We start from the raw sequence: 14,442 nt of genomic DNA, 5'->3' as shown, positions 1-14,442 counted from the left end.
GATAATAATAGTCCGTGTTTACAGTGTATTATTTGGGCTGTCATAAAGAGCTGGGAGGCCGGGAATCTCATCCGGCTACTATGAATGTGGTCCCCAGCTACTTTCATACAAAAATAGAAGAAAAATAGAATAAAAAAAATCCCTAGCCGTTTGATTCCCCGCCTTCTTGTGGCATTTACCCGGCAACTTGAAATGTAAGTGACGACCCTGGAACTATTAGGTAACCTCAAACCTAGTTATTTATTTAACTTGGGCTTGGGTAACATTCCTATTGAATGAAATACAGGTAAGAACTTAAAAACTTACTTAGGTCCAGGTTTCCATGTAGGAGTTACCATAAATCATTATATAACACTCCCATATCTTTTATATCCTAGATGCCATGATAAACCATAATAGGGAATTTTTTTATGGTTGACATTTATGGGTAGGATACAAATTTCAGAGTGAAATATCAGGAAAATGTCTCAAAAGAGTAAAAAATGCTAGCAAATAAAAAAGGAAAGCACCTAGCATTTGCCTTCCCAATTAGTACCATTTCATGTAAAGTCTCTTCCAGGATAAATGGTGAGGAGAGCAAATATCCCAGCCGTATGAATTCTTGCCTTAAGTTTGTTAATTATTTGACACTTGATTTAATAATGAACAATGAATGACAAAAATTGGAGGAATCACGCCCATAAATTTATTTTTCAGAAAAAATACCATCTTGAATTTGGAGCAATTTAATAAAAGTTGGTTAAAAAGTCAAGGTGTATCTTTGAAATTTACCTGACTCTTATGAGGAGCCCAACATTTAAGTAAAGATACAATTATTTTCCTTTTGACTGCCTACCATCGTACTGACAAGTACTAAACATTTACAGATCTTTATGATTTGATCCCTTCCCTTATCCTCTTTCCTAATGTTAATATCAATACTACAAAACGTTGATTTACTGAACCAAATATCATGACGCAATTGTTTTCTCTTTCTAGTTCCTTAATTTGTGAAAATACTGTTCTGTGACAGGGTTCTGTCCATGGAAAACCTGACCTCTCTTCTGAATAGAGCATCTTTAGGTACAAAATCTGCAAAGATAATGGATCAATATTAGGACCTGTTGGTACTTCATTTGGCAGTATGGGGTTGGTGGTCTGAAGCATTTGAGACTGGGGTACAAAAGTGACTTATCCACCTGTGGCTGAAAATTCCCACCTCTAGACCCACCACTAACTGTAGTAAACATGGAACTTGCATTTTGTGTTTGACAAAATTAAAATACCCAGCCTCTTACCTCCCTTCCCCATAACATAACTGTTAATGATAAATTCCATGTGACACCAACTGTTTTACATTGCTCCCATAATCAACTAGGGATCCAAAACCATCAAAATTTTCCAGTAAAGACGTATAAAAAGAACTTTCTGTAAGGTACGGCCTCTTGTTATATCCTACACTACTCTTGCAGTATGTGTGATGTTTCAGATTTTTTCTAACATAGCAGCTGTGAATTCAATATAATAGAGCAGAACTTATTTGCCTATCAAGAAACATCTCAAATTCATCTGAACTTGAGTTCCATTAAGAGAACAAAAGAAATAGAAAGCAATGGTCATCTTTCTGCCATTAGCCCTTCCAAGGGTTAAATGTTTTGCTAAACTTGAAAATGTTTTGTGGCAAAATAAGACCGAGTCTATAATAAAGGCGTTAATTGGTAAGGTACGGTGGAAAACGTAGGCAGGAAAGCCTTGAACACGTAAGCAGGTACGCAATGTCTGACACACTTCCACTTCAACTTTAACCAATTGCTGCTGAGTCAAAGTCACTATATGAGGAAACTGGGCTACTCAATTGGTCCAGAGAAGAAACCACATTCTTTGACGATACAGCAGGGTACTAAGGTTACACCCTTGCTCCTGTTATTTCATTATTGTGCTCAACTACTTTCTGCATCTGTTCCTCGACAGCCTAAGTAAGTGGGGTCTACCGAATCAGCTTAGTCAGAGCAGAAGACAACCTATGCAAGATCTTACCAAGCTTGGATTTGCAGACGACCTAGCACTTTTAGCAGGACTAGAAGAGGTTGGTAGAACTTGCTGTCTACAAATTAATTTCATTAGGTGCTTCTACTCATCATTGGGCAGGGGGACAGTGATGAAAAGCCTGACCTTGAGCACGATCAAAATCTGAGGAACCTCCTTGATCATTGCAAGAGCGAGAAATATCAAGCTGAACAAGAAGAAGTTCCATTTGAAGTGCAGTGAAGTGTCATTCACCGGGCATGTAATGACAAGGAATGGGCTTAAAGCAGATCCTAAAAAAGTCAAAGCACTTATTAAGATGGAGTGACCGGCAGAGATTCATTGGGCTTGTGAAGTATCTGTCTAAGTTCCTACAAGACCTATCAGAACTGTGTGAGCTACTGTGCCATCTAACACATAAGAAAGCTGAGTGATATTGGACTCTCGAACAGGAAGATGGCTTTGAGAAAACTAAAGATGCTGTCTCCAAAGCACCAGTACTCAAGTACTTCAGTAAGAGTGACCAAACGAAGGCTACGGAGATGCATCTAGAGATGGACTTGGCTTTGTACTGATGCAGCTAGGCCAGCCAATGCAAGCAGAGCACCCACAATGGCAAAAAGGAAGTAGGTCTTCAGCTCTTCGGCATGGAACACAACCATCACCATGTGTATGTTTGGAAAGTCATCCTCTGGACATATCACAAACTATTAGTCTCCATTTTGCAGAAGCCTCTGGTATCAGTTTTCAAGAGACTACAGCACCTACTGTTGCGGCTTCAACAATATGACTGTGAAATACGCTACAAGCCTGGCAAGGAGACGCTGCTAGCTGATACCCTGTCAAGAGCTTATTCAGAGGACTATGAGTGATCAGCCTCAAAATCAGAGGTGGAGTGCATAAATGCCACTCACCTCCTTCCTGTTCCAGACCACCAGCTTAACGAACTTCAGAGAGAGACGGCTTGTGATCCAACTCTACAGTTTGTAAAGAGAGCAATCTTGGATGGCTTCCCAGATACAAAGGATGAACAACCAGCAGCCATTCACCAGTACTGTATTTCCTTGAATAATATTTCTTTTTTCGCACAAAAAGGGGGCAATTATTCGAAAGAAGGTGATTATTTGAGGGAGCCAATTATCTCAATATTGCTCACTGGAAGTCGTGTCCTAAATATTGTGTTTTATTTTTCCATTAAATCAAAAAATAGTCATGCCAAATAAACTGATCATGGGCTTTTAAAGTGTTCCAAATTTAGTTCCTTGACTAATATTTTCAGGGCTTGAATCGTCACTGATCAGTTTTGCTGAATCTCATTGCACTTCAATTTGACAGGGGGGGGGGGGGTGGATAAAAGGAAGAGAAGATGGTGACCGGTGAGAGGGGCAGGGGAGGGGCGATTATTTGAAGGAGGCGATTATTTTAAGTATTTCCAGCAAACGGGGGTGTTAATTCGAGGGAGGCAATTAATCAAGGGACGGCTATTATTCTAGGAAATACAGTACTTTGAAATCTGAGATGAGCTCTCAGTACATGATGGTGTAATATTCAAGGGCCAGCGATGCATCATACTACAGACCCTGAGGAAAAAGATCAAGCAGAAGCTACACAACTCCCATATCGGGTTGCTAGGCTGTTTATGCAGAGCACGGGAGACAGTATACTGGCCAGGCATGAATGCTGAAATCACTGACTACATCCAGAAATGTGACGTCTGTATGTCACTTCAGAGTAACCAGAGTAACTAGACCAAACAACCACTTAGCCAACATCAAGGCCGGCTGGGAGAAAGTTGCCACTCACATCTTCACTCTTGATGACAAGAATTATCTCTGCACAGTACACTATTACTCTGGGTATTTCGAAATGGATTAGTTACACAGCAAAACAGGAACTGTCATCACAAAGAAACTTAAGAGACATTTTGTCACACATGGAACACCTAATGAATTGCTAAGCGGCAATTTGAGAACTTTTTGTGGTCATCTGGGACTGAGCATGTAACCAGCTCCCAGGGCTAACCGCAAAGCAATTGACGAGTAGAAAACACAGTTGAGACTGCAAAGAGCTTAATCAAGAAAGCCAAAACATCAGGAGCTGGTTATTTTCTTTCTCTGCTAAGATGAAGAAACACCCCAATGGAGGGGCTTAACACCTCGCCAGCTCAGCACATGTTTGGGCGATGTACGCAAACCCACCTTCAAGCAGCTCTTGCCATTGGTGAAAGGTGAGACAGTCAGAGTAATGCCACTTCCCCGTGATAAGAGCCAGACATAGTCCAAAACAGAAATAGAAGAACTAGCAGATATGCGATCCTATGACGTAAAGACAGAAGATGGAAGAATCCTCCACAGGAGCACACAGCCATTCTACAGCTCACAACCTAGAGAGGCTCCTGTAGCCCTGCAACCCCCGGATTTGGCAGCCTCTCCAGAGAAACTCCATGGACTTCGGCCAATAGAGGGTCAGTCATTCCCAACAGTGCCACCTGACCAAAACCCCAGTTGCACTATCTAGCAAGGCCCAACCTCTATGCATAACACTTAACAAGTCTCAGCCAGTTGAAAATAGGATCACTAGAGCTGTGGCCCGTTTCTCAAAAGTCCCGGTAACTTTTCGGGCCCGAAATCAAATATTCAAATCAAAATAAAAAGAATAAGGGCACCAGTCCTGGACAGCAAACTACTTCATTTTGTTTCACTAAGTGATAGTTTTATCATGTTAGATGTAAAACTATTGAAACCTCTATCTTGCATGTAAACAACAAGAGCTTTAATTATCGGGGCATTTGAGAAACAGGCCCCAGGTTGGTTGTCAAAGCCACCTGGCTATTTAAAAGACTATGCTTTACTACACCTGATGATTGCAGGAGACAGTTGAAAAATTGGGTTTTTTCCCCTTTTTTTTTCTTGCTTAGACATTGAACACGTTGCCTTTTGAAACAGCTGACTTTGTTTGTTCAAAATGTTCTGCGTTCAGTGCTTTGGCTGATGTTGTTGGGCTTTCACTAGTTATTAAGTGCCCATTGTGCAATGAAATTTTTTTTACTTTTATTTTTTTTAAAAAAAGCAAGAAGGAAAGGTGTCATGGTAGGCCTGTAGTTGTAAGCCACTTGGCCTAAAAACCAGGTGCTTTTGTAGCAGCTTTGAGGCGGCCATTAAAGACTGAGTTTGTCCTTATTAAGCCAGACTGCTATTGTTACACTAATCATAAAATTGTGCAGAGTCTCTGAGAGCTTTGATGTTGTTGAGAATTAATTTTTAATGACAACAAGTGTCCTCTGTGAAAAGTCAGTCTCCAGAAAAAATGCACAATTTTCTTCCTGGTAGACCTTTTTGTTGCATGTGACCACATGGAAATTTTGCACAGTTTCCAAATACTTTTTGCACACAATCAACAGCCACCAAGATGTTTTATTACGCTGGTACAAGATTCTGAGCGATAAATCATTTTACCATAACTTTATCTAGTAGTGAATGTTAGTATAGTATCCATTGCTAATGCATTTTCATACACACCAACATTTTACACAAAGGACAATATTTAACCACTAGTGCATTACAGGGAAAATACATATCAATAAAGCTTACCAGCTAATCAAAGCCTTTGTTTGCTTCTTTTAATCCCTGGTTTTCTTTAATGCCTGTACAAAAAATGAAAATAAAAAGAAAATATAACTTATTAGAATTGTTTTTTTTTTCATTAACATTCAAAAATTCACGGACGAGGGAACTTTTATTACAAAGTCATGTACCTATACAGTTACAGAGAGTGTCTAGAAGTAGTATTTATTATATACATACTGAGAAATACTCACCAAAAAGCTATGTCGTAAATTTTCGTACGCAAACTAGTTCTAGCCAATCAGAGGAGCAAATGATGGTTTTCACACGTGAAAAAAATGATACGTCCAATCAGAATCGCGAACGATGTTTTTTCACGTGTGAGAAAAATGATACGTCCAATCAGAAACCACAGAGGTGTGTTTGTTTCGCGCCAAAATTCCCGCCTTTTATTGCAGCTTGCAGCGCCGCACACATTCAACGAGAAAAGTTTTACTCCAAGAGTTTTTCTCGCTAAAAAAGTAAAAAACATTTCGGAAATGAAGTGGAATAGTTTCGTTTGTTTCACTGTCGATAAAGAAAACGGTAGAGAGCCGGCGAAACAACAGCGGAAAGGGATAAACAGAACGAGACGTAAGCTTTTGTTGTGCTTTTTGTTGGAGCTACTTTGCCTTTCATTTAAGCTTAAGCCTATATTGAAACCGGCCATTTTACTTAAATTCACTCATTTTCTATTGTGCATTGAGAACAAACAGTTAAGATTACTTATAGTTCTTGGATTAACTCACATCATCACCGTAATTTATGTTTTTAACAAACCTTTTTACTGAAAAGCTGATACTTCGTTTTCGTTGTCATTTTGCGGTAAGTGTGTAGCGGCAAATTTTAGCATTTTTGAAAGATTTAAAATAAAACGGCCTCCAAAATGATGAATGTCTCAGTATGTATATAATAAACACAATACCACATGGAAAGTGCTTTGTACGGTATTTACGCACTCGTTGTTTTTGTATCAGAAATCTTACTCGTTCGCTGCGCTCACTCGTTCGATTTCTGATACGTCAACAACTCGTGCGTAAATACCGTACGCCAGCACTTTCCATGAAGTATTCTCTATATACAAATGAACAAAGATAACCTCACGATAAATAATGACAAGATGTGAGTTTGTGATATCAGGACAAAGCAGCAATTGGCAGAAGTCTGTCTTTAATTCTAAACTTCAGAAGTATATTAAGAAGTATAAGAAGCCCATGTGTCTGGACTTTGTTGTTGAAGTTTGCTTTGTTGTGTGATTTGAATGTTTCCCCCTCCAATCTCAACAACTTTATTCTTAGTGAATTGCACAGATCTCCTTTCTGATGGATTCTAGTTTTTTTTTTCAATTTGTTAGAGTTTCTTGAAGCTTTTAGTACAAGAAGTTGAGCACATACATTTTCTATTACATAAAGCTGCATGCACTAAAAAACTCCCTGATACATCTTTATCAAGAGAACATTGAAGCTAATTAATGGAATTTTCAAGAAAAAATAAAAATATTGAGAGCAAGCTGAGAAAAATTCCCAGAAATTGTCAGAACAAATTTATCCAGTTTTCATCACTTTGTCCTATCATGTGGTGATTTCAGTGCTTGCACATGTTTTGGGCATACTGTACATACAGTACTGTTGTTGACTTTCATAGGCTGTGTTAGCAAATGACAAAATATCAAAATCCACTTATAACAACCTGATGAAATTTGGCAGAATTGCTGTTAATACATGTATAATTCCACTTCACATAAAGGAAACAAAAAATTAATTTGCATAAAAGAGTTTGTCACACTTAGTAGAGTAACATTGCTTTTTTCTCACTACACAGTGCCCACAACTCTTAAGGCAGAAGTTTGGAAAAAATTAACATAATACCTCTCATTGTTGATTGGTTACATGTACCACATGAATACCACATAGAAATCAGAAAGGTTGATGTTGGGTACGCAGGCATTTTGTGGGAAGGGAGGTTATACAAATCTCCTAAAAATACTGTGAGGGAGGCTAGGTTACAGAAAAAAAATTTCACAAATTTTTTCAGAAAAAGCTGATAATAATAAAGGAATTTAATACTAGATATTAACCAGCGAAGGAGAGTGGATTCTATCTAACTCACCTATTGAAAAATCTACATTTTAGCATAATTCAGCTGTAAACGTGGTACTCTAGCAGTGCACTATTATTCATAAAAAAGACCAAACCAAGCAGTGTAGATTTTTGTTGTACACTGTATGAGTACATTTGTGTAAGGTCTTCAGCCTGCACAGTTGCTACATTTGTACATTATTTAAAAATAATTGTTTGATATCAAAGTCCTTTTTATCTGCCTCTTTCACACTACCCATAATACACCTTGTCTACCCTTGTTTATCTGATACATAGTGACTCAAGGATCACATGTCTTGGATGGATATAGGAGCTGGCTGTACAGCATGACAGTCCACAACATTGGTAACGCTAAGAATGGCAATGTATACTGCCCCCACAAATAAGAACCTAGATTTTTCCAAGTTTTTTTCTTAACTTATTTATTTGCTTCACTGATTTACATTACTTACAAAGCATATAAATAAATCATTACATTGCTACTATACACTAATTACTTAAACAATCCAGATCTATAATACAGAGTAGCCAAAGTAACTTATTAAGTAGTTCTTGCATACTCATGCGCACCCACACACACACATGCATACACTTGCACTACGCACACTTACTGATTATCCGCCTAGGAACATCAAAAGAGCCTCTAGAGAGTTAGCGTGATTGCTGTTCTCTGCACATCTTGACAAAGGAAATAAAGAGTAAAGATCATTTTCCCAGATAAATGCTCCCCATTTTGCATTGAATTTTCTTAAAATCCCAGTTTTAATGGCTTAACATCTTTCATAATCAAGACAATTTAAAATGGTTTGAAAAAAGAGTTCCCATGAAGGGTTAGGACCTTTTTGTTTGGAGAAATAGATGTGATACCTCGCGATTAAGAGTGCATGAATGAAAAGCAGGTTTGTAGTATCGTTCACTAGGCCTATGCAAGACAAAACAGAGAACTCTTCGTTAGAAAGCAAGAGCTGTTTTTCATCCAGTTACTAATTTCATTCCAAAAGGATTTAACCAAAGGACATTCTCAAAAGAGGTGCAAAAGAGTTTCCGAGCCTTCTTTGCAGAAACTGCATTGATCATTAGATTTGATTCCAGTTTTTAAAAGGAAACAGTTTGTTGCCAATTTTCTATGCAGAAATTTAAATGGAAAAACACGTAATTTAGATTCGTTGGTATATAGAAAAAAGGGTATATGACTTACCCCAAACAATCGTGTCAAAATCACAAGAGTTGCAGTCTACCAGCCATTTTTCCTAACTTTTACAAGGGATAGAGGTGCTTTGGGTTAGACATGATTTGTAAGCTAGTTTACAGAAAGCTTCAGAGGGTAATAGGCTTCTGGTGTCGGTTTTAGCACCTTTCAAATTTTGTGGACAATGTTTTTGCGTTTTATATTTGAGACAGAGTTAGCCTAAAATGGTTCTTATAGAAATGGTACATATACGTGTAGTTAGCACAAGTTAAGGCTATTTAGGTTCTTAAGAAAAAAAATGCAATACAGCTAAGAGTATATGGTGGGTCAGCTTATTATAAACTGGCTTGCCAAAAGGCGGGCCCAGTTCATAAAATGCCTTCAATTTTTTCTCCTGTGTGTATTTCTAGCAATTCCTGGTGGAGGTGTGACGTCTACTCTTCAAATCCTGACCCTAGACCTATTTCAAACCAATACCTATTAGGCAAATGTAAGGCAGTTCCCCTCCAGGATTTTCTGTTCACAAAATGTACACTATCAATAATAAGTTAGTAGTTAATAATTATTATTAACTACTGACAAATCTGGGGGGGGAGTATTCCTGGGACTTCATGGTGGGGGGCTCCACTGTGTTGTTTTGCTCTCCAAATCCTGACCCTAGACCTTATTTCAGATCAAAACCTATGAGACAAATGTAAGGGAAAACTCCCCCGAAAATTTTCATTGTTTTTAGTTACGGTGATAAACACTATAAATTATTAACTATAAAGCACATTAAGCAAAGGCAGCGATTAAATGAAAACGTGTTGGAAGCTAGCGTAATATGCTTTTTCATCATCTCCTTCAAAAGATGCTATGATGAGTACCTTTTGTGGTTTTTCTTAGTTTAATTTTTGTTGAAGTTTAAACCTTTTGATGAGTTTTTTCCCTTCCAAAACGTGATTGCAAATCTCTCTCTGTGTGTACAGCTCTAGTGTGGGTGTGTGTGTGTGTGTGTACATCCATTGAATAAAGATGTCTCTCAAGCTATCATTGGCACTTTTTTTCAGTGCATTTTCCAAACGATGGTAGGATGGGTTGCTTTTAGGTTTGTCATTGCTTTATGTTGAAGCTTAAAACGTTTAAAATGTGACGACCAATGTCTCTTTTTATCTTATTGCAATTCTTGCTTTGCATATGAAATGCCATTCCTTGCTCATTCTAGATCACCACGTCCAAAAAAAATTTTATATATGTTTACTAGGACAGTTAGAAAGGCTTTAAATGCAATATCAAACAAAAATGAAACCTAAATTTAATTTGCTTTGTTAGTTTTAAGAACCAGAATTGAGAAATGTACTGCTCATTAATAGTGTTTTATGACCCATAGAATGACAATAATTTTTGGAATTTCTGGTTAGGTGGAATCAGTCACGTAATACTGTCACACTTTATTTTGAGGGGGCAGAGGGATTGGGGCAGGGGTGCGTGAAAATAACGCTTATTGTTACCTGCTTAGAATGGCTTACTTGCTTACTTTTATTCATAATGGTGGAATTTGAAAAGTTACAGCCTCGATTTAAAAATGGTACTCATTTTTCTTGTTACGAAAGTCTTTCAAAAGGGTACAATGTTCAGATGAGTTTATGTTTAACTCTCTCATGAGATGCTATGTCACACAATGGTCGTGCAGTGACAATGTGGTGGCCTCAACAGTTTGTACAGACACCCTCCCAAGAAAAAAAAATTTGCATACCAAATTAGAAGTTATGTAAAAATGACCAGATAAGGAGCTAAAGCATTGACCTCATTGGCACATAAATTTCAGTTGGAATGACAAGGCACCTATGTCTCCAAAGAAAACTCTGAATGCTGACTTATCTGATATTTACCTAACTGTACAGAATTTTTTCCATCATTAGATAAGAACCTGTTTCAAATTTTAGGCTAAACAAGTTCTTATATACAGATACAGTATAGAAGGGGGGCTTAACTGGCTCATTTTCGCCTAACAGGCTCTTAAAATCCAGGTTCTGAGTCATGGGGTTTTACTGTATGCCAAAAGTTTCTGTGTGCTGCCTTAAGCAGGCCACAACATATTCAATGTGTGAGTATGAAAAAATTAACCCCACTGGTATCAACACTTCTTAAGGTTAACATTTTAACTGTAGTATTGAAATAGCCCACCTTCCAGAGGCTCTGATAGGGCAAAATTCTAATAAGCAACCTTGCCTTGAAACAGTGACAGAAGACTAAGTGACAACAAACACAGTTAACGATGGGCTGAATACAGAAATGCAAAAAACGTGAAACTATATTAATTGAAAGTATTTGAAATTTAGTCTAGGGACATATGTGCCCTCACATCCACAAAAAGACCTCTTTCTACATTTGTATATATTGAAATTCAGCATGATAGTAAGTCCAGGAGTACTGTAGCTCTCATGCTAAATTTTAAAATACAAAATCCCTTGACAGACATCTTGCTACATTATAAATTGGACAGCTCAAGCTGGTCCCTACTTCGCTCTACTTCCTTTATATGATTCTCTAAAAGACAGACCTCTTTAAGACAGACCCTTTTTTCTGATCCCAGAGGGGTGCATAGAGAGTTGACCAAATAAAAAATTGAAAGCAAAGGCTAAACTGTGCTCACATTTCTTGCAGAATTTTGATCCAAAAAAGTCTAACAGCATCATCTTCCAAATCAAAAGCAAAACACATCCACATTGAATTTCCACATTATTATTCTTAGCTACTTTCAGGGAATCATGCAGTCTGCTGCCTGAATGACTGCACTAATCCCTAAATTTGCTAATTTGAGGGCCCTCATGATACAGGAAACTCTTCAGCCTAAACTTTGAAATAGGTTATTGTTTTCTAAATCAAGTGTTTATATATTATTTTCTAGAGGAAGACTTCAAAATCCCTATGAACAATGCTTCAGTTTTTTGTTGTTACGGTCATTTTTACAAGCCCGGTTCGGTAAATAAGCTTAAGCAGTAACTTAACTTACAATTTGCAGCAAAATCAAAAAAGCTCACAACTTCGCGATCTATAAAAACAAGACTAGAGCTAGCCTAGCTTGAGCTTATCTGTACCATGACTCTAATCCTTATATAAAAACGCCTTTGAAAGTACTGCAAATAACACCTTACCTCAGAAGCTCGAAAATACATTCTTGTTGCTACTGTCCTTCTTCGAACTCTCTGATTGTGCTTTCATCCTTGTCCCAGGCTTTCTAGCTCTCCAACATATGAAAATATGCGTTGACCGAGGAAAGTTTCGAACAAACCTCAAACTTCTGTAAAATTCTCCAAAAACCCATCAGGGAAAACGCTCCAAACCTGTTTCATACACAAGTCTTCCACACGATCAGGACACTGAAACGAACAAAACTCATACTACAGCCCTCCCCTAGTTGGTAAGTCACATGAAGAAGACACGATCACAACGCACTTTGATTGGAAGAAATAAAACCCCATTCTATTGGTTGATAGGTGAGAGGACCAAACTGCAACAGAGGACACAACTGCAACGCTACAATGTGCAGTCGCAAATAATCTCGTACCCAGATCTCCCACGGCCAAGGTGTAAAACAGAGTGAGATCTGGGTACGAGATTAGTCGCAAGACTGTTAAGCTAATTTAAAAGTTATCAGCAAGGGAGGAATTACGCACTCCAGTACAAAGACTCGCATTAACCTTAGCCTGTGAGCAAGCTCTCCTATTTGGTCGAGCGAAGCGAGCCGCGCGAGAACGCGCGAGCGAGCGTCGAAGCCGCGAGGGGCCGCGTCTCCTCCTGCGTGCCTCTCGCCCGTGTACTTTTCACGATATCCCCAAATGGAGAGCTTGCTTGCAGGCTACATTATCCTCAGAAGAACAAGCTGGAGTTTGGAATTTACTGCTTTTAGAGCAATCGAAATTCTCCATAATTTATGTGGCTACAGTTTAAGCTACAATTCGCTTGAGATTTGGATCTGTGAATCACTATCTGTGAGAATAAATCATCCTGCTAAAAACGCTAACCAGCTGGGCCCAGCATGACAAAACATTGCAGGAAAAAGTGACATTCACGGACAAAAAGGAAATGGCTTAGAATTATTCAGATCCAGGAGGCACTTTGGAGAAAGTACACAACCTAACACCCTTAATCAGCCGCAATGAAGTGCTTTACATTTCAAAAGAGGCAGAAAATCAATACACATGTCACGACCTCTCAGTATGAAATAAGCGGCAAAAATTCAGATTTGCTCAGTCAAAACGTTTTTCTCCAAAGCATAATCAACCCGTCAGCGAAAACAATTTATTGGAACAAGCATCATTTTGGCATGAGGTAAAGGTCGTGTCTTGCCTAACCCCCCTTCTTTACACCATGAAGCACAATTAATTATTACTGATCAATTGAGCATTGTTTGTTGTTGTTGTTGTTGTTATTTTTAATCTTATTTTTGCACTATTTCTGTTTTTGTTAATTTCTCATTATTTAAAAAAAAGTGTCCATGGACCCGGTCCATGACAGGGGTCCATGGACCTGGTCCATGAAAGTGGTCCATGGACCCGATCCAAAGTAGGGGTCCATGGACCCCTGGTCCATGTTTTGTCCTCACCCTGTTCAAATGCCATTGGGTGGAGAGCATTTGAAACGGAAAATAGTGAAGTTACGCAAACTGGGAGAGCAGAGGAGACTACGAACCTAGTGTGACAAGAGTTACAATAATTTTGTCTGAGAAAACTTTCGGTCCAAATTCACCTTCCTTTGAACAGATCTTTTTGTAAAAGACCAGAAAACATTAATGTGAAGATCACGACAAAACACGCATTAAAATAGCCCTATCACGTTTGTGACACACAAGTGTTTTGCCGTCCTCTTCTTTCTGTCTTCCTGTTGCGTTAACTCACTACTGAATCACTCACAAGGCAAAACGTGATCTAGCCAGGGGCCCAACCTCAATTTTCAGAAGATGATTTGAGATCTAGAATTTCCGGCACATTTGTAGTAAAATTTCTTGCTTGCCTGCTTCTCCTAAGATTTTCGAACATCTAAAAAGTGGTATAATTGCCCATTTTTAAAGCCGGATTTTTACCCTAAAAAGGTCACTTCTCGGGAGCCTTTTTTTCTGGCTGAAATTTTCGAAAAAGTAAGTCTTGATCCCTAAAATTTTCGTTTCACTAGACTCCGAAGAGATAAAAAATTTTTAAGGGATGAAAATATGCCTATGGCCGTTTAAATACTAAAATACGTTTAACAATGCTCTGTTTCAGTGTTTTTGAACTATTTTCTGGTTGGGTGCTCCTGTCTAGCGAAACTCTTCATTTGCACAACTCCCAGAACTCCCATAGGTTATTTTAAAATGTCTCCTTATTACTATGGTCCCAAGGGAAATGAAGAAAATGCTTATGTACCTTTTTTTATGCGGGGGGGGGGGGGGGGGGGAGGGGGGGTGGGCTGGGGATAACACGGCCCAGCCATTTTTTAAGGGAAAAGCCCTGGGGACGATGTTGGGCAGTGATGAAGGTCTCTGGAGAATTTGCCGCTTATATCTCGTCATATACACTTGATTGGGACT

At 38.5% G+C, this 14,442-nt stretch overlaps 1 long non-coding RNA gene across 1 annotated transcript; it reads right to left on the bottom strand.

The window, feature by feature from the left end:
* Positions 1 to 221: 221 nt before the first annotated feature.
* Positions 222 to 12,285, bottom strand: LOC140934928 (uncharacterized). The gene is made up of 3 exons (XR_012165143.1): positions 12,032 to 12,285; positions 5,595 to 5,647; positions 222 to 1,071 (listed from the first exon to the last, which is right to left on the bottom strand). It is a non-coding gene; the product is annotated as an uncharacterized lncRNA (long non-coding RNA).
* Between the last annotated feature and the right edge of the window lie 2,157 nt (positions 12,286 to 14,442).

Source organism: Porites lutea, chromosome 4, assembly GCF_958299795.1.
Source record: "Porites lutea chromosome 4, jaPorLute2.1, whole genome shotgun sequence".
NCBI lineage: Eukaryota > Metazoa > Cnidaria > Anthozoa > Scleractinia > Poritidae > Porites > Porites lutea.
The sequence above is the reverse complement of the archived record's forward strand: the minus strand, read 5'-3'. Positions and strand labels throughout refer to the sequence as shown.